Source organism: Lontra canadensis, unplaced genomic scaffold (assembly GCF_010015895.1).
Source record: "Lontra canadensis isolate GAN:19392208 unplaced genomic scaffold, GSC_riverotter_1.0 scaffold56, whole genome shotgun sequence".
In the NCBI taxonomy this organism is placed as follows: domain Eukaryota; kingdom Metazoa; phylum Chordata; class Mammalia; order Carnivora; family Mustelidae; genus Lontra; species Lontra canadensis.
Genome location: NW_022631050.1, coordinates 5,717,747 through 5,738,414, shown reverse-complemented (window position 1 = coordinate 5,738,414; position 20,668 = coordinate 5,717,747). Strand labels below are relative to the sequence as shown.

Genomic DNA, 20,668 nt, shown 5'->3' with positions numbered 1-20,668 from the left:
TTTTGCCTGTCTGGGGAAATCTTTTTCTCTCCTTCATTTGTAAAGGACAGCTTTGATGGGTAAAGTATTATTGGTTGGCAGTTTTTTTTTTCTTTCAGCACTTTGAATATATCATCCCACTTTCTCTTTGACTTCATAGTTTCTTATGATAAATCCATTGATAGTCTTATGGGAATTTCCTTGTATGTGAGGAATTTTTTTTTTTCTCTTGCTGCTTTTAAAATTTTCACTTTGTCTCTGAATTTAGAATGTTTTATTATGGGGTGCCTGGGTGGCTCAGTGGGTTAAGCCTCTGCCTTCGGCTCAGGTCATGATCTCAGGGTCCTGGGATTGAGCCCCATGTCGGGCTCTCTGCTAGGCAGGGAACCTGCTTCTCCTGCCCTCCACCTGCCTCTCTGCCTGCTTGTGATCTGTCAAATGGATAAATAAAATCTTAAAAAAAAAAAGAATATTTTATTATAATATGTCTTGAATAAAATCTTTTTGAATTGAAATATTTTGGGAACCTATGATTTTCATGAACTTGTATGTCTAAATTTCTCCCCAGGTTTGGTGAGTTCTCAGTCAGTTGTTTAAATAAATTTTCTTCCCTTTTCTCCCTCTTTTCTTCTTCTGGGACTCCCACCAATGCACAGAATTTTTTCTTAATGCTGTTCCATATTTCATTAGATTTTCTTCATTCTTCATTCTTTTTTCTTTTGTTCTCCTCTGAATAATTTGTTTCTTTTCTTTTTTTTAAGTTTTTATTTTTTTAAGTAATCTCTACACCCAACATAGGGCTTGACTCACAACCCTGAGGTCAAGAGTCACATGTTCTTCTGACTGTGCCAGCCAAGTGCCCCTCCTCTGTATAATTTCAAATGACCTGTCTTCTACTTCACATATTCTTTTTGTTTGATCCAGTATGCTCTTGATGCCCTCTATTGTGTTTTTCATTTCATTCATTGTATTCTTTCATACAAATTATTTAATTCTTAGAATTCCTGTTTGTTCTTTTCTATGATTTCTATCTTGGTTAAACTTCTCCTTTTGTTCATGTATTGTTTTCCTGATTTTGTTGAATTGTCTTTCTGTATTTTCTTTAGTTCACTGAGGTTCCTTAAAACAACTATTTTTAATTCTTTATTGGGCAAATCATAGTTCTTCATTTCTTTGGGGTCAGTTCCTGGAAACTTACTGTTTTTCTTTGCTAGTGTTATGTTTCCTTGATTTTTTAAAATGTTTTCCAAAGTCTTGCATTACTGCCTTCACATCTGAAGAAACAGTCACTTTAGCCTTTACTGAATGGCTTTGGGAGAGAAATACCTTTTGTCAGGCCTATTAAGGATTCTGAGGCTTTCTCAGATCTTTTCTATGGATATCCCTGCTTCATATTTATTTTTCCCTCTTGCAAGTGGGTGGGATTCTTAAGATTTTATACAAAGCCAGGCTGGGTGCTGACAGCTTCCCCTTTGCTTTCCCTGGGTTGGTGCTGAATGCTTAAGTTTACTTTCACCTAATCCTGCAGGGCTTGGCCAGCTTTCTGCAAAAGCTCACTCTAAGTGCCCCTCAGGACACACACAGGGAGCTGGCCATAGGATGTGGGTGTATGTGGGTGGGGCATGTTGAGCTTTGTTGTGGGTCCCTGCAGGCCACTTGGGGCATCCCCAGGAGCTCCTACTTGGTCTTCTTGATGGAATACATGACACAGTTAATAAAATCTCTGTCCCTTTGATGCTCTTCCAGAGCCCTATCTGCTGGTCTCCAGCCACTCTCTAACCCAATCTCCCCCAACCCGACTCCCAGGTCATGCAGTACTCCTCAGTATTCTGGAGGGGTGAAAAAGAAGTGGGTCCCTTTGGCAGCATCATGGACATCTGGGGATGCTGGACACTTAGTCACACACTCTCACTATCTCCTGTGGGAGAAATCATGGGCTGAGTAGGTCATTCTTGGGACTGAGATGTGCTGCCTTGGGGGAGGGGTGAAATGGGTAAAGAGAAACTCTTTCGTCTTTTTCTCTCCAGTGTGTCCAACATCAGATATTTTTTTGCTCCAACAGTGTGCTGGAACTTCTCCATTGGATTCCTGGACTTTCACAAAGGCACTCTTGTCCATGGGTGACTGTCAGAGTCAGTGTTCTTTAGGGAGAAGATGATAGAAAACTCTCATTTCACCATTTTGATGACTTTACTCTGTATGTTGTAGTCAAAACATTTGAAAGCATTATTCAGTCTATATAGGTGCTTAACACATCAAGAGCAGATTCAAGAACTCAGCAAGCATAAACTGTGGAAATTTAGTGTTATTGTTGTTGCCAGTTGTTCTCCATAATTTAGCAGGCTCTGAGGTTATTTCAGAGAAGACTTAATTCAGAGTTCTAGAAACTCCCTCAAACTTGCATATGCTAAAAAGAGACACAAGACTACGTGTTTCACTGAACCAAAGGTCTAGAGAGAGCCTCATGAGGCACCAGATTGGATTCTGGAAAGCCACCAGAAACCAAGTTGTTTCTTCCTCTTTACGTCTCTCTGTGAGGTCTTGTGGTCTTTTATTTCTGTTCTCTCTGAGAGCGTGCTTCATTCTCTTCTTTCCTTTGCTTTTTTGTCTGCTCAGCCTCTCATCCATTCTCTTCAGTATCCATATAGCCTAAATAGAATGGCTATATCCAATTCTAAATTTCCATAACAGACAATCTGATCAGCCTGGCTTGGCCAGGTATCTATCCTTGGGCCAATCAAATGTGGCCAGGAATATGAAATCAATAGGAATATACCTATGGAAATTACCCCCATAGGAAAGGGCAGTTCTCAGAGAAGAATCCCAAAAGAAGTCTCTTACAACCAGATATCATTGATGTCATTGCAAGGACTTATCAACAAGAGGAAGACCATTACAAGATAATTAATTAATAACTGCCTTATTCTGAAAAATGATATGAGGCAGCTAATTCTTAAAGAATGTACAGGTGCAGATTTTAATATAATAAGCCTGGAAAACACATAAATTCAGTATTAAAATACTTTACTCCAAAATCATTAAAAATTTCAAGTGTGGCTTAGTTTATGTTATTGTTCTAAGTGGAAAGTTTTATTCCTAGTGATTACAGGTAAGTGTGGAGATTTTAAAAATGAGTGTTTGGCTGGCTTGTTTCTTTTTACTTAAACACAGTCTGTATTTTAGCCAAAATTAAATTAGTAAGAAAATGTGATAAAATAAGAACTAGTAAATCAATTTGAATTTAATCAACAGAGGGAGCTAGTTTTAGATATTTAAAATATCTTGGTCAGTTGTAATGTTTTAGTTAACGAATTGTTGAAATTTCATAAGGAAGTGAAACCCAGTTGTCTGGCTTTACCAGGTGTTTCTATATGACTGTAGCTAATGGTACCCCATAGCATGGGTATTAAATGTTTTAGGCTACATATCTTGTTTTACTGCTAACTGAGTAGGGGAAGTAAAATGCGGAACAAATCATTACTCTGGACAGGAAGCAATAGAAAGGCAAATCAACGTTGTTCTTGACTTGGTCCTTTGCATTGTTTTTATACTTTTACTGGAAATACTTTATAACAATGCCCTTTTGGATCACCATTTAGTTGATCAGTAAAAGTATCTGATATAGTGCAAGCCCCAGCTGGGACTGAATGATTTTTTTCCCCTGGGGAAAGGCCCTATAGCCTGAGTTAGTTTGCATATGATTCAGGTGGCTAGAAAAGGGAGAGAGTTGGGGACCAGGCTTCCCACAGTTGAGGAGAGGGGCTATATTCTCCAGCAGGCATGGGTGCATACCCTTTTGTGCAATTATAATTAGAAAGTAGAAATGTTCTGGAGTGCTTGGGTGGCTCAGTTGTTTAAGTGTCCACCTGTGTCTTAGGTCATGATCCCAGGGTCCTAGGATCAAACCCTGCATCAGGCTCTCCGCTCAGCAGTGAATTTGCTTCTTCCTCTCCCTCTGTGATCTCTCTCACTTTCTCTCACTCTCAAATAAATAAATAAAATCTTAAAAAAAACAAAAACAAAAACAAAAACAAAAAACAAACCAGAAAGTAGGAATGTGAAGGAGGGAGGGATTAAGTAACAACAAGCTTCATTAAGTTGTTCTGCCTAGAACCCTTAGTGAAGTGTGGCTTAGGGGGAGGCTCAGCTTGGGGGATAAACAAATAACTGCAAGGTAGGCTCTTGGGTAGCTTAGCCTCTTGAGTTTCTTTGTGATGGGAAGTAAAAGTCTGGAGAATTGGCTGTTCCTTTAGAATAACCTCAAGAGTTAAAAAGCTGGGCTCTTGCTAGCCTCACTTGAGCCCAGAGTTTTCTTAAAGAGCCCAGTCCTGCAGGGATTAGCCACTGACTTTTGTCCAGACAAAAAACAAACAAACAAACAAACAAACAAACAGCTCAGAGGTGGCTGGAGGGATTCTACCAACAGATTACCAGGGAGGGAATACGCAAGTAGTTGTAGTTGGATAGTGCAAACAATAGTGTGAGAATTGGTGGCTCTTCCTTACTGGGGCATTTGCAAGGTCAGTGAAGGAGACTCCAAGAGTGGCTGTGTACATTAAGTGAGGTGACAAGAATGTGTTTATACCTGCAGCTCTGCACTTTCCCCTTTCCACTGGATCATCCTCATTTACTTACAAACTGGGTATAGTGTCTCCCATCTTTAAAAAAGCCTACACTAGATCCTTCATCCCTCTTCAGATGTCAGACCATCTCTGCCTTTCTTCCCAGAAAAACGTCTCAAAAGAATTACCTACATTCTGCCTTTAATTCTTTATCTCCCTTAAAGACTGTTCTTTAGCTTTAGGATGCTTTTGTCATTAAATAACAGAAAACTGGGGATGCCTGGGTGGCTCAGTTGGTTGCATGTCCAGCTTTTGATTTTGGCTCAGGTCATGATCTTGGGGATCATGGGCTTGGGCCTGTCATGGGGCTCTGCTTTTCTTTCTCCCTCTGCTCCTCCCGCAGGATGTTCTCTCTCTCGCAAATAAATAAGTAAGTAAATGAAGTCTTTCAAAAAAAATAACAATATTCTGAATCAACTGGGGATTTATGAATTTAAATAACAAGAACCCCACATAATAGACCAGGCTTCAGGTGTGAGTTCTAGCTCTGCTTTGTGGCAATTCTCTTGAGTCTGCTCTTCTTTTTGGCATTGCTTTATCCTCAGGCTGGTTTCAAGATGGTTTCTGCAGAACTAGGTGTCACGTGCAGAAATGACAGTAGCCAATGGAAGAAGAGAAGCTGTATTTTCTTTATGTTTCTTTTTAAGGAAAAAGAGACCTTTACAGAAATCTTCCAACAAACTTCCTGTCATGTTCTGTTAGAATTATATCACATTCCAATTCCTAAATATATTGCTAGAGGAAAGTAGATTATAGTGGTTGGCTTGCACCAATCAGGATTTACATTGGAGTTGGGAATAGGATTCTGTCTGAAGGAAGGAAGGGAGAATAGATTCTGGTGAAGTATCTAACGTGTCACTTTAACTCTTGTCCACAACACTACACTGGGATGAAACCGCACAAGGCTCCAAATTCCAGTGAGCATTTCTTTGTCTTCACCTTACTCTACCTTTTAGCAACATTTGTCTATTTGAGTACACTTTAGCTTCTGCCACATCATGTTCTCTTGGTTTTTCTCTTCTCCCTTGTTGTTTCTTCTTGGTTTTCTGTGTACCAGGATTGTAAAACAGGACTCATCCTATTTTGTCTTCAGCTTTTTCTTCCCAACACAATCAGATGATTCCAACATTTCAAAGTAAAGAATGAGATGATTAGCTAGGACTTGCAAAGGAGGTGGTGAAGAGTAGGTTTTATGTCTGTTAGTTGATTAAAAATCCATCCTTATAAAAGAGGATGAAGATACCAACCTCTTTTAAGAAATTAGAGAGAAAATTACTTTAGAGATCTGTAATATAAGTTTTCTCCCACAGTAGGGAAGCAGTGGGGTGCTTCTTCTTCTCAATCAGTTTAGTGAAAGGGGCTTTATTGGGGAGCACTTGGAGAGTGGGGGCACAGAGGACTGGAGTCTGTGGCTGGCTAGCTGCTCCAATGGCAGGGTAAAGAGGTGATGCTGTGTTGGGGATGTCTGCTTTCCCAGAGTTTTGGACAAATGATGCTTCAGAGCTTCCCATAGACCTTATATAGTACATGCATAGAAAGCAGGTATAAGGTTTTCTTGGATCGGCCCAAGAGAGCTGCTTGGGGAAAAATAAACAAACCCTGGAGATATACTCTTAGATTCTGGGTACTGAGGGGAGGATTTAATGTGACCAGCCATGGGAGAGGCATTTACTTAGAACAAAGGAACTTCATTCCAAGATTTCCTGATATAATGGAGCTCTGAAAAAGCCACAAAATAGTCCCATGAAATAAGAATAAGCTCTAAATAACCTAAGTAACTTTGTTTAGTTTGTAAGTCAATTAAGATCTTTCTGGCCCCATACCTTTTCTCCCTCTCCAGTCTGTTTCAACCCTGAGGAAGGTTGAAGGTTTTAGGTGGGAAATGGAGCTGAAGGTTTGAGGTGAAAAACATAAAGAGCCACCTATACCATTTTCCCACTAGAGGCAGCCAGGTTGGAGCACACTCAAGCTGGGGAATGGTGGAGAAGCTTCAACTCATCGATTTGGAAGTTGTTACTACTTTGGACCACTTGTGATACTGAAATGACATTGTGTTTGTGTATGTGTGTCTGACCAGAGGTAACTTGATGACATTTTATTATTTAAGAATGTCTAGGAAAGTCACAAAATTGCCTTTGATTTTATTTAAGGAGCAGGAAACAATCAGTTCCATTGAGGGGATGATTTGAACAGGTTGTGGAGAAAAAGAATAAAGTGGTTTTCTGATTATAATAAGTGCATTCCTCTTGCTCAGTGTATCATTAAGATGGACTTTTCTGTCTTCCATCCAACTTCTAAATGAGCTCGTGCCCAAGATCTGTGCTAGATTTTCTCCTCATCGTTGTCTACATTTTCTTGATATGTTATCCTTTCTCATTGTATGGCTTTGATCCACTTTATGCTGCCTTCCAAATGTGTACCAAATGTATACCTTTAGCCCAAACATTTTCTGAGCCCCAGAATCATGAACCCAATATACTGGCAACTCCACTTCCTGCTAGTCTAGTAGGCATCTTTACATGCAAATTTTCCTGTCCCCATTTCCACCATTTTTTTTTTCTGGTTCTTTCCCATAATTAATAAAGAGCATCAGTTGCTTAACCCCTAAATTTAAAAGTCATTTTGGATTTTCCTCTTTTCTTTGCCGCTTACTTCCAGCCCATAACCAAGTCTTATCAGTTCTATTTGAAGAATATATCCCTAGTCAATCCTCTTCTTTCCATCTCTACTGTCATCTCTTCCTCCTAGTTACCATCAACTCCTCCTGAACTAGTCCAGGCCCTCCTTCCTGGTCTCTCATCTTCCCCTCTATCCCTGTTAAACTGTTTCCTACATCACCAGGGTGAATTTTATTTTATTTTATTATTTTTTAAAGATTTTATTTATTTATTTGTCAGAGAGAGAGAGCACAAGCAGCAAGAGTGGCAGGCAGAGGGAGAAGCAGGCTCTGTGCTGAGCAGAGAGCCTGATGCAGGACTTGATCCCAGGACTTTGGGATGATGATCTGAGCCAAAGGCAGACACATAACTAACTGAGCCACACAGGTGTCCCACACCAGAGTGAATTTTAAACATTTAAATCCAGTCATATCACTGCTCTGGTTATATCCTCTATTATTTTCCTATTTCATAAAAATAAAATTCAGGTTCCTAATCATGGCCTGCAGAAGCTTTTATGATCTGGTCTTTGTCTTCCTTTTTAAGTTCCTATTGACCATCCTCTCTTTGTTCACTGGGCTGCAGTCACTCTTCCCTGAATGGCCCAGTCTTGTGTTTACCTCAGGGGCTTTGTACTTCCTGTTCCTTCTGCTTAGAATGTTCTTTTACTGACTCCTTCTCAGCCTTGATGTCTTTGCTCTAATATCACCTCTTTGGGAAGGTTTTTCCTGAGCACCTGTCTAAAGGAGCTCCTTCTGAATCCTCTGTTATTCTCTATCTAGTCACCTTATTTCTTATATCAATGGCACTTAATTATAAATTTAAATGATCTTATCTGTTTACTTATATTATTTTCTGTTTAATAAATAGGGGAAACATCCAACAATGAATAGGTATCCTCTGAAGGAACCAGGTAAATCTGAATTAGAAGAGCCCAGAGTGAAATCACAGGGGTCCTGAAGTTTGTTCAGAGGGGAGGATGTCACTTCAAGGTGGGGTTTTGTCCAACTGAGTGGGCCACTGTCCCACTCTGCCATGCTACCTGGGAAGAACGGTATAATATCCTCATGGTTGGGAGAAGATAGATGTTAGCAGTAATTAGTTTTCTCTCTTCTGCAGCCAGAAGATGATAGAGAAGGAAACTTACTTAAGGCTTGAGCAGGCTCTCGCCAAGAAAATCCTATCAGAATGGCATAAAGGGCAATACTTCTATGCATTCCACTCTGTAATGGCCAGACTGAGTAACAAATCCTTCAGTACAGAGGGCCCAGGTAATGACCTCCCTCCTCAGGGACAGAGGGCTCTAATGGAGCCCTCAATACCTCCTGAAGCTGAAAACAGATTTAGTGTACACCCAACTGATAGAGGATCCAAGGTGACTTGGATAAGGTGCTGTGAGTCACAGAAGTGATGAGAAATTCTGGGATACTATCCTATGTTTATAACTTCCATGCCCTCCTCCACAACCAAATTCAAATTGCAAATAGCAATAGGTGACAATGAGTATTTAATCAATGTATTATGGTGGGAAATGCACGAGCATGAGGCCAGACATCTGATTTTGAATTATATCTCTGTCACTTACTGGCTTAATGATACTGGGCAAGTTACTTAACCTCTCTGAATCTTAATTTCTCCATTTAAGGAATAATTACCTTTGTTAAGTTGTTCAGGTTTAAGGTTCTGATACGTGGAAAGGGCCTGACAAATGATGGTATGATCATTATGGTGGGAGAGCTTTTGCTTATACCTCGCTTTGCTAAAACACTTCACAGGCATAATAAAATGCAAGGCCTATCTTAACTTTCTTCTCCCATCTCTATGCTAAAGCTTGGAGGATCTGAGACTTTTAGAGAAGCTGAATGCTGTAAAGCAAGAAGTTGATTTCCAGTAAATTAGGGTCAAGATTGACACCCAACATATCATTGATGTATATTAAGACATGGAGGTACCTGTGATCCATGCTGGAAAACAAAAGGCAATCTAATTCCAAGGGATAGGAGGTTACCAGGAAGTAGCACTGTTACAAGGTGGCAGGCTGAATCATAAGAGATTAAGTTTAAACAGAGGAATGACAATATAGGTCAGTTCAACTTCTCAGTAGACAAATGGAAAACCATTTGTTTTCCAGTCCAAAGGCCATGAGACTATGTTAATTCCTCCACATATCAGTCAATTTTTTCAAAGCCTCCATTTTCTAGCCCTTTACCAATGACATCTTACATATCCCTTCAAGGACTGGGTAATTGTTAGCCATGAGGGATGATACAATTGTACATAAATGTGGGTGGTAGTGGCAGTTGTGTTTTCTGTTGTAAAGCTGAAGAAGCTAAAAGAGCAAGTTTGAGAGAAATAGTAAATCAGATGTAAAGAGAATGTTTCCTGGTTCATTCTCTGCCCTGGGAGGGTCCGGGAATATTCCTGGTCATGGGTTCAAAATGATCTCCGTGTAATGTGGGCATTTCATTTTTCACACCTATGTCAATATGAACAACCTCCCTTTTAGGTGTTCTTTTTCAGATGCAAGATGAAGGCTTAGGTGTCTTCCCTATGCTGAGTTCTGATTTGTCACGAGATATGGCCTTGCTAGCTTACAGGCAACGTCTGTCCTCCTGTCAGCATCATCCCCCAAATAAATAGCATAATCAGAATGGAAGAAAGCAAGTAACAAATTTTTTTTTCACTTAAATAGCACTGTTTTATTTGTACCACGCAGGTACCACTTTTATAACCATCATTATTACATATGTTTATAAACACTTCTTGAAATGCATTACAGAAGAACTATCACATCCATTCTCTGAAATAACAGTCTTCTCAAAGTTTTTTGGACAGAACAGACAAGAGTTCTGTGTAATACAGTGTATGACACAATGCTTGGTGCATAGCAGCAGTTCTCTGACAAAAATGATCCCTATTGTTATTACTATTGCTGTTGGCACCACTCCATGAGGATCACACCCTTAGCCTCATTGGGGGCTTTCTTGAAAGTCAAATGTCAGTGTGGTCTTCAGAGATAGTTTGTGGAGGGTGGTAAATCCCAGCCTTAAACTAAATTCTTGTAACTGGTTCCATCTGTGGAATACACATGTTCCTACTTCTCTCTCTTCATCCACGCATCCACCCATCTATTTATTCACCCATTCAGTGTGGCACAAACCAGGGAAGTAATTTCCTGTTAGTCAAATCATCTAACAAGAAACAGGGATTCTTCAACCTTCCAGAAGGAAACCTCAGTAGAAACACTTGAGAGTGAGAGAATGGATCTCTCGTGGTGGTTCTATGAAGGAAGACTTGTCAGAACCTTTCGGTTAGAGTTTTCTTGTCTTTGGACAGTGCTTAGATGAGCCATTCCTGTCTATTGGTCTCTAACAGCAACTACAGGCCTGAGCTGATCCATGTCCTGCTTGACCTCACATCAGCTTTCTGGCTGCCTCTGCATTTTGCCTGACTTTAATTATCCTGTAACAGCTGCTGCCTCCTTCCATGGTGCTGCCCCAAACCCGGCCTGGCTTCCAGTTGGCTTCATGAGAGCAGGCAGCCAAGGAGCTAGAAGAAAATTTCTCCATGTCTTTGCAAAGGGATGTTTGCCCTGATAGTGTGACTGCTGTGAGTTGCAGAGTCTCTCTTCTGTAATCCTTGCTATTAGCAGTGGTGTTTTCTGCTCTTGAGTCCGTTGTTGCCAGAGATAGCTGGAAAAACCTTGCAGATCGCATAAGGAATGTGTCCTTGGATGTGGATCACTTTCATCAGGCAGAGAACCAAAACACTACTCATTCTGTCTCTCTAGAGAGTCACAGTCATGAAAGCCTTAACTGCATGGAGAAGCTAAGCAGCTGTTTTAATATGCTGGAAAATACCCCAGCAAAAATATCGGGGCAGGAAGTGGCCCTGGGATAGTGCTCAGCCTACAAGAGCTGAGGCCTTTTCTTAGGGCTCTGTCAGCAGACTTAGAGTGTGGAACTGCTAGGAGTTTTAAGGTATTGGGACAAGGGAACCAAGGAGGAGCAAGTGCTCCTGGGCCTGGGCCTGTGGATTCCTGAAGGCCTGATGCCATTCTCAGGACTGGAGGGTCAGTCAACCATTCCAGGACACAAGGGTCATAGGACGGTCACTGGGGAGAGCTGTTTGCTTGAAGCAGCCTGAGCCCACATGATTGGGGTGGAGAATCAAAATCATCCCCCAAACAAGTAGCATAATCAGAATGGAAGAAAGTATGAGGACTGGGTCGAGGAGAGTGGTTCAAGTTTGTGAGGGAGTCACCTTTTCTTGTGGAGCCCATGTGATTCTGGGGGGTTGGGTGTGAGGGCTTGAAATAGCTGTTCAGGGTGCAGAGATGGAATGTGGAGCCGGGAACATGGTGAAATGGGAATCCTGCAAGTTCCTAAGGCTGTAGGATTGATGAGATTCCTCGTTTAGTTGGCCATCCTGACTATAAAACCTTGTCTTATAAGGATCTGTGGAATTTTGTTCATTTCTTTTGTCCATGATGTGGACTGTTCTCACAGGAAAGGCAACTATGAAATTTGCAAGCCTATGAACAACCACCCTTTTAGATGTTCTTTTTCAGATGCAAGATGAAGGCTTAGGTGTCTTCCCTATGCTGAGTTCTGATTTGTCACAAGATACAGCCTTGCTAGCTTACAGGCAATGTGTGTGCTCCTGTCAGCATCAGTAGCTTCTGCAACCTGAGGATTCACAGCTGAGGTGCCGGTATTTGGTTAAATGCCTTCCATTTTTTTCTCCGCAACCGCTCCACCAGGTCTTTCTGAAATATTTTTTGTCATGTCATCTAATCATTTTGTCCTCTACTAGCAGAAGAGGAAGCCTCTGAAAGTCTTAAATGTTTTTTTTAAACTTGATGCTTAAAAAAATAGAGGCAAGTCAGAGAGAGTTGTGATAAACTTGAGAAAGACTATATAACACACATTTCGAGGACTATTTAACTATTGGTTAAATCTGAAAAATACTAATGTAATGAAAATAAAGGGTGTAGTAGGATCTCATTTGAGTCTTCAGTTGACAGAATGACCCCTGAAGTCACCAGTGTCTTGGGGCCTCATGATCAAATGAGAGAACCACCAGAGCAGTGCTTCTGAAATGGTGTGTGCAGGTAGACTATTCAGGATCTTACTAAAATGCAGATGCTGATTCAGTAGGAGGGGGCAATGCTGCTCTACCATTCAGACTTGAATAGCTAGGGCTTAGAAGACCTCTATGGAGTTCTCAATCCTGGCTCTATCTCGGAATCAGTCTTCTTGGGAATTTAAAAAGGACTTCCTTTTTAAACTTCTTGGGAGTTTAAAAGGACTCCAGGTGCCCAGGCCCTACTTTCAGTGATATAATTGGTCTGGGTCAAGCACAAGTCTTTTTGAAAAAGCTCTTGAGGTAATTCTAATATGCTGTCAGGGTTTAGTATTATTATGGTGAGCTCTAGGAGTCTATGAAAAAATGGTATATACACAAACATATGCATATATGCTTATGTATGCATGTGTATGACTATGTACTCATATAAGGTAAGAGAGTGTTCCTTTTCATTTTTTCAGAGAATGTAGAAAATAGAGAATCTGTTCCCTTTCTGCTTATGAGGTGTGAGTAGGGATGGCAGAGAAGAATTGGAGGAAAAAGCAAAATGACTGTCAGCCAAAGAACCACAAAAGTGAACAAGGCCCATCCTTTAACCCACTGAACATCCAAGAGGTCTGAGCCATTGAGATAGACTGCCTAACACAGAGCTTGTCAACCACATTGGCCTGTCGGATCTTGGACTATGGCCTGACTGAGATTTTATACTAAAACTCTTTCTGTCTTTAAACCTAAGTAGCTATCTCAATAAACTGGTAAGGGTAGCCTACCTGCCAGTAAGTGATTTGGAAACCTTATTCTAAGCTTGGAAAATTTGAATGCATTGACCATAGACCAAACACCTGCAATAAAAGGGAGGGAAAAAAGGTTTTGACTGTTTATTCAAGCTGAAGAAGTAGGTTCAAGTACCTGATTTCCATTGCATCATTCATTGGAAAATCAAAAGCAAAAAGAAATGGCTCTTTTGAAATCACAGCTGTCTTCAAGGATGGTGAATGTTGTTAAAAAAACAACTGTAAGTCAAGGCCTCTGTTGAAAGAGTACATGGCCTGTTTGTTCAGCTGAGCCCCTTGAAGGGTTTACTTGAAGTTGGGGCTTGGGTGACTTGGGAAGGAGGGGCTGAATGGCTCACCTCAAATTGTATGGAAAATCTGGACCTAGGGTGTGGTGGTGACAGGAAAGAGGGGAGAGGAGAGGGAGGGAGAGGCATGAGCAAGACCCATGCTGGGTGTGGGTAGTGAGATATGCCCAGTGCTGAGTGCCCGAGAGACCTTTGAGAGCAGGTTGTCTACATGAGTGTTGGCTTATGTAGGGCAGCCCTGTAATGTCTTCCCATGGTTGCCTTGTGTTCCTGTCTTGGGGTCTCACATGAAAGTGCTGGTTCTAAGTGAATCACCCCAGGGCCAGGGTAAAGAACAAGCCCAGGGAGGCAGAATGGGTGGCCAGGCAGCCTGGAATCAGAGCTAAAGGAGCTCCGAGCACTGCCCTGCTAGTTTGCAGAAATATCAGGAGAGTCTGGACTTTCCACAGGTCCAGGACTGGGATTTAAACTAGTCCTATCTAGATCTCAAAGGGGCATGGCTACCCCAGCTACCATGAGGGCCACATTTCAAGTGAGGTTTATTGAATGATGTGATGGAAAAAATGACTAAGTTTGTATGTTTTCCTTATGCATGTGCTTTGAACTATTACCAGTTTATAGTTTATTTGAAAGTAGCTGAACCCAAAGGGTAGAGGGAGTGGGTTATTTTAATATATCATATGGCTAGGATGAGGGGATTTCTTGACTTGCTACTTGAGAAAAATGACTTATTGAGAATCTAAACTCTGAAAGACTCAAAAACTACTAGACTGTACTTCCTTAGTGATATGACTGGCAATTGTGGGAACACTGACCTTGATATTTGTCCAGGGAGGTGTAAGGCTTTAGTCCCAAACCACATGGCTAGAGACTGTGCTCATTTTCCATTTCTGAATTGCTCAGAGCTCAGTTGAAGTCACAGGTTTTGAAGAGTTACAGAGTTACTTGGCAGAAATAAGTTGAATTCTTGGAAAAAGTTTAATGCCTTTGAATCATGTTTAAAGTTCCTGCGGCTGATGCTGGGTTTTAGGAAAGGATTTCCATATAGGTCAGTAATTTCACAGAAAAACTGTTTTCCTTAGCTATAAGGATAATTTAAAACACATACAATATAAATGCACTAATGTATTTTTTGCCCAGTGCATGGGCCAGGGTGCTGGTAGCAGGGCGTTGGTCTGGAACTATGCTGAGGGGGCATGCTGGGTTTGAAATCTTGGCTGAGTTCCTCTTATCCAGCTGTGCACCCCTGAGTGGGGCTACATCTGCTGGGGAGGAAGGGATGCCTTTTTTTCTAATGCTCCTGCCCTGAGGGGGTACCTTTCCCTAATTCACACAAGGGTGTCTCATAAGCAGGCAACTGAGAGACCTTAGGAAGTGATGCTGCATGACACCGTTAGTCTTCCTTTGGCTATTTTGAGATGGCTGTCAGGATGCCTGTCCAGGTGCCCATGTTGAAGGCAGGCAAAAGGAAACTTGGATATGCCTCAGAATGGATCCGTTTGGACTGATCAGTTCTCAGTTGCTTTGGGAAAATTAAAATATTTGCAGACTTGTTATTTAACTCTAGACAGCAAGCCTCTGTATGTTCCTGAATTAGCCTGGGCTTGCCTTATCAATGTATTACATTTTCAAGAGCTTAAAGATAAAAATGTATTATGCCCACATGGCATTCTCTGACTCTTTAGAGTTTTGGAGGTGAGTGGTGGACACCAGACTATAAGCTCTATGAGGGCATGGGCCTGGTTCTATCATGTTCAATGCTGCATATACTGCTTTAAGCACAGTGCTTGCCATAGAGTATGCACTAGATACATATATTTGAATTAAATGATGTATGAATGGTGCCTTGTGGAGGTGGATGAGGACAGAGGAGAAAACACAAATTTCATGCGGTGGCTGACCGAAAACAAAACCACATTTATTTGGGGGCGCATTTAAAACAAGTTCTTCTTAAAAATAATTTCTCAGGGAGCTGGCTGTTATGTTAGTAGAAGAGCTAAAAGTCAATAAGATTTTATAAAAGTACATGCTTATTTGTATTTAAACATTCAAGTGTCCTTATTGATGGTATAGCTTCCTGAGAAACATGTGTGTGGGGCATTCACTATTTTTTAAATCAGATTTTGCTGAATATCTTCTATGACTGACACTAGGGAGATTATATCCAAGACACAGTTTCTGTGCTCACGATGCACACCAGTGTGTGTAATCCAGAAATGGTCTCTGGAACAGATGTTTCTAATAAGGTGTGTCAAGTGCCATGGCAGAATGGCCAAGGTTCCCTACGTGAGCAAATCTGGGACACATCTAAACCAGCCTGAGTAGGATGAAGGAAGGCTTCCTGGAGGAAGTGGATGTTTTCAGTCTCTCTCAATATATATGGTTCCTTGTGATTAGGTGGGCTGTGGCTTTTCTATTTTCTCAGTCTTCCAAGGTATAGTCCCACTATAGGTTCTGTCCTGGGGTTGGCCACGCCTCCTTCTGTGGAGAGCAGCTCCCACCTAGGAGAAGCTTACACCTGAAAAAACATCCCCATTTCCTCCCCTGCAGCTGCTACTTGACCCCTGTGGAGAAGAATAGAACTATACTTAACATATCTTCCAACACTGGCCAAAATTTGTTGAAAAGAATGTTGTATGCAGGAATTTCTGAATGAAAAATAGCCACTTATTTAAATGTTTTAGCTATAATATTTTCTGCTTCTAAACTGGCTATATTCTCAGATTAAGAAATTTGAGTGATGTTGTAAAGTTTAGGATTTTCACTTCAAGAATAAAAATTCAAATCACTTGTGTTCCATTCCTTAGTGTCTAGTTTTTGTGAAGAACACTATGACAGGATGACTTTACAAAAAATGGACCATCTCTCCTTGTTGGTGATAGCAAAATAAAGAACAAAAATTTGATTTGGGTTTGAAAGTTTCTATCAATTGAATAAGAATGGTCTCATTTTGAACAGCTTTCATAGTATGTATATAATTATCTGTTGATTACACCCATATCCTCTTCTCATTTAGGATGCATTTTGGAGGGGAAAAAATTTAAATGTGTTGGTTATTAAAATTAGAGGCTAATAATACTCTAGGTAACAGGTGGTATGCAGGGCACTTACTGGTTGGCTCACAGACAGCTCTGTTCCTTGGGGAGGCAGGACTCTGGTCAAAAATTGAAATGGAAAAAGATAGGGTGGTTTGCTATCTCTATCTGGCTGACCCTAGTATACTTTAAACTCATCTCTAAACCTAAACCTATCAGCTTCTGCCTTAAAGCTGCTCTGCCTTTGTGGGCCTGTCCTAGTAAAGGTTATCACCGGCCATCTAGTTGCCCAAAGAAGAAACCTGGGCATTTTCCTTTATTTTTCTTTTATTCTTTTATTTTGCTCTTTACTCCTTACTTCTGGTCACCTACCAAACCCTGTTGGCTCTATCTTTTTTTTTTTTTTTTTTTTTTTTTAGTTTTGATTGATTGATTGATATATATTTTTAAGATTTTATTTATTTATTTGACAGAGAGAGCACAAGTAGGGGGAGCCGCAGAGGGAGAGGGAGAAGCAGGGTCCTGCTGAGCAGGGAGCCCAAAGTGGGCCTCAATCTCAGGACTCTGGGATCATGACTTGAGCCGAAGGCAGACACTTAACTATCTGAGCCACCCAGGCACCCCTGATTTATTTTTTGTTGTCCAAGGATTATTGAAGATACTACAGCATAGCAGAAAGATTCAAATGGCTCCGCATGGTATTTGAAATTCATCCTGACTGTAGGCTGAGTGAACTGCAGGTTGGACATACTGCCAGATTCCAAGAATTTTAATATTTCCTAGTGTCAGGCTCTACTTCATTGATCTCTTGATCCAGGGCTGAGACCTCAGGCACACAATTATATCTGCTTTCTGTCTCCTCCTGCTGCAGCTTGTTGGAGATATTTCTCACCGAGCCTTTCTGAAGCTGCTTCGTCTCACATGTGGCAAAGCTGCTATCTTGTTGCAGAGTTTCTTCCTGGGAATAATGGTAATCTCTGTCACACACACTGGTGCGGATGTCATTGCCCAGGCATGAGTAGTACTTCTCAGTGATGCCACAGCCTGTCTTTTTCATAGTTTTGGTGTGAATTTGGCCTGTGTTGGCAGTTCTGATAAAAGATGGCTCTACTGTTTATTTGTTTATTTATTTATATCTGGAATGCATTTATTTATTTGTTTGTTTTTCTTTCTTTTTTTTATGTTCAGTTAGCCAGCATATAGTATATCATCAGTTTTTGATGTAGTCTTCAACAGTTCATTAGGCTCTATCCTTTAAATGCTACTCAAATCCATTTGTATTTTTGTATCCCCAGAACACTTCCCTCAGACCTCCATCATCTCTCACCTGGCTTGCTGGCAGGTAGCAGCTTTCTAATTTCCCTACCTCCTTTCTTACCTCACTCCAAGCCATTTTCCATGTGACATCCAAGCTGATCTTCATAATGTGCACATCTAATTGTCCCTCACTTGCTAAAACCCTGCAGTGGTCCTATACTGCCTCCAGTTAATGTCCAGGGTCCTCTGGGTCACATAGCCCTTCAGGAATAAGTCCTGGGGGTCTTACCAGCTCCGTCTGTTGCCCATCCCAATTTCCATGCTATAGTCAGCTTTCTACAGTTCTTTGAATATTCCTTGCTCCCTCCTACCTGTGGCTCTTTCTCCTGTTTTCCCTTATGTTTGACATGCTTACCAATCTCCTTTCTGTTCTTTAGATTTCAGCTTAAATGTGACCTTTTGAAAGCTTTTTTTGACTTCCTCAAGTCTGTGTCAGGTTTCCCTATACTGGATATTGTTGATCATAGTCTGGATTGTGTGTCATTGCTTGACAAAGTCCTCAGGTAGTTGATGAGACACTTGAAGGTGGGGCTCTCTGTGTCTCAGTGTTGTATCTCCAGTAATTACTCTGTGGCTGGTGCTCAAAAAACATTTGTCTGTAGTTTGTGGGAGTCCAAAATGGATGATTGCCTTCAGAAAGATTTGATAGCAAATACATTATAATAAATTTTTTTAAGGAATTTTATTCCCAGCCCCATCTCAATTCTTTACAGTTCTATCTTCCAAATACTGTGAAGTTTTGACAAGTGCATGGAATAGGATAGCCTGTTATGGTAGAAAAAGCCCTAGATTTGGCCAACTTTTAAATTTTTTTTATTTTAACATTTTAATTTATTTTTTAAAAGTATTTTATTTATTTATTTTAGAGAAAGAGAAAGAAAGAGAGATAGCACAAGTGGGAAGGGTTAAGGGAGAGGGAGAGAGAGAGAATCCCAAGTGGGGATTCAGACAAAGGGCTCGATCCCAGGACTGTGAGACCATGACCTGAGCTGAAAGTAAGAGTTGGACACTTAACAGACTGCATCACCCAGGCACCACTTGGCCAACTTTTAAAAAAATCTTAGTACATGTCAGGCTTTGTATCTGTTATGCACATTACATGTATGATCTCATCTAATCCTCATAAACAGCTCTATTGGATAGATATCGTTATCTTCATTTGACAGATAAATTGAAGCACAGAGAATCAGACCTCAGTTCAAATCAATGCCCTCTCACCTATTAGCTGTGTGACCTTGGTCAAACAACTTCTCCTTCTGAATGTTCATCTTCTCAGCCATAAAATGAGGAAACACTTGCTGACTGACAACTTGGATTCTGAATTTTTAATTTCCTTATATACCACATACATTACACCTTGGCCTCCTACAGGAAGGCCACTGATTCAGTGCTGTATGTCAGTGAACAAATGAATGTGAGCTGTGGCATGGTTATGTTCCAGTCCACCAGCCATCAGGACAACTTCAGCAGCGTAGCCAGTGTCTTTGTTCAGTTAAATATTTTATTACAACTTTTTCTTATTACATTATAAAAATATATGGAAATGAAAATAAAAATTTTTTTTTTTTTTTAAAGATTTTATTTATTTATTTGACAGAGAGATCACAAGCAGGCAGAGAGGCAGGCAGAGAGAGAGGAGGAAGCAGGCTCCCCGCTGAGCAGAGAGCCCGATGCGGGGCTCGATCCCAGGTCTCTGAGATCATGACCTGAGCCGAAGGCAGCGGCCCAACCCACTGAGCCACCCAGGCGCCCCGAAAATAAAAATTTTGATGCTAGTGATTAATAAGAATAACTCACAGTTATTCAGCACTGTGCTAGTTATTAGCCCGTTGGCTCTCAGCTTCAAATCCACTCTTCTGTGTTCTGCTTTGTGATGCAGGGACTGGGACTCTGCCAACCACATTTTTCCTTTGCCAGCTGCTTCCTTTTAGTCTCTGTCAATAAGGAACACTGGAGGAGACTGCATGGCAAGATGAGGAAGAAGGGATTTACTCTTTCCTCTTTGCTTCTGGTTTTTTATCTGGTTGGTTTCCTGTTCCTGTCACCAGCATCCAGCAATGCTGCTGCTTCACTCCGGCAGAGCCAGTTCATTCCAGAAGCAGTTTGTTACAAGTTCAGCTGGGTCCCCTAAAATTCATGTGCTATAGTTCTAACCTTCAGTACCCCAGAATCTGACCTTATTTGGAGATAGGATCTTTAAAGAGGTAATCAAGGGGCACCTGGGTGGCTCTGTCAGTTGGGTATGTGACTCTTGGTTTCAGCTGAGGTCATGATCACAGAGTCGTGGGGTATCGCCCTGCATCAGGATCTAAGCTCAGTGCAGAGTCTGCCTGTCCCTCTCCCTCTGCTCCTCCTCTGTTCTCAAATAAATAAATAAATAAATAAAATCTTAAAAAAAAAAAAAAGAGGTAATCAAGTTAACATGCAGTCATTAGGGTGGGTCCTAATTGACTATGACTGATGTCTCTCTCTCTCTCTTAAAGATATTTATTGATTTATTTGACAGAGATCACAAGTAGGCAGAGAGGCAGGCAGAGAGAGAGGGGAAAGCAGGCTCCCCACTGAGCAGAGAGCCCGATGTGGGGCTCGATCCCAGGACCCCTGGATCATGACCTGAGCTGAAGGCAGAGGCTTTAACCCACAGAGCCACCCAGGTGCCCCTCTCTCTCTTTTTTAAAGTTATATTTATTTATTTGAGAGAGAGAGAGAGAGAGATAGAGCACAAGAGGTGGGAGGGTCAGAGGGAGAAGCAGACTCCCTGCTGAATAGGGAGCCTGATCTAAGACTTTGGGATCATGACCTGAGCCAAAGGCAGCCCCCCAACCGACTGAGCCACCCAGGGGCCCAACTGTACTTATAGGAAGATATGCATAGAGTGCAGATTATGTA

General features: G+C 41.2%; 1 pseudogene; it reads right to left on the bottom strand.

Annotated features, from left to right (window-relative positions):
- Window positions 1-20,668, bottom strand: part of LOC116878159 — a 37,839-nt pseudogene that overhangs the window by 8,606 nt on the left and 8,565 nt on the right.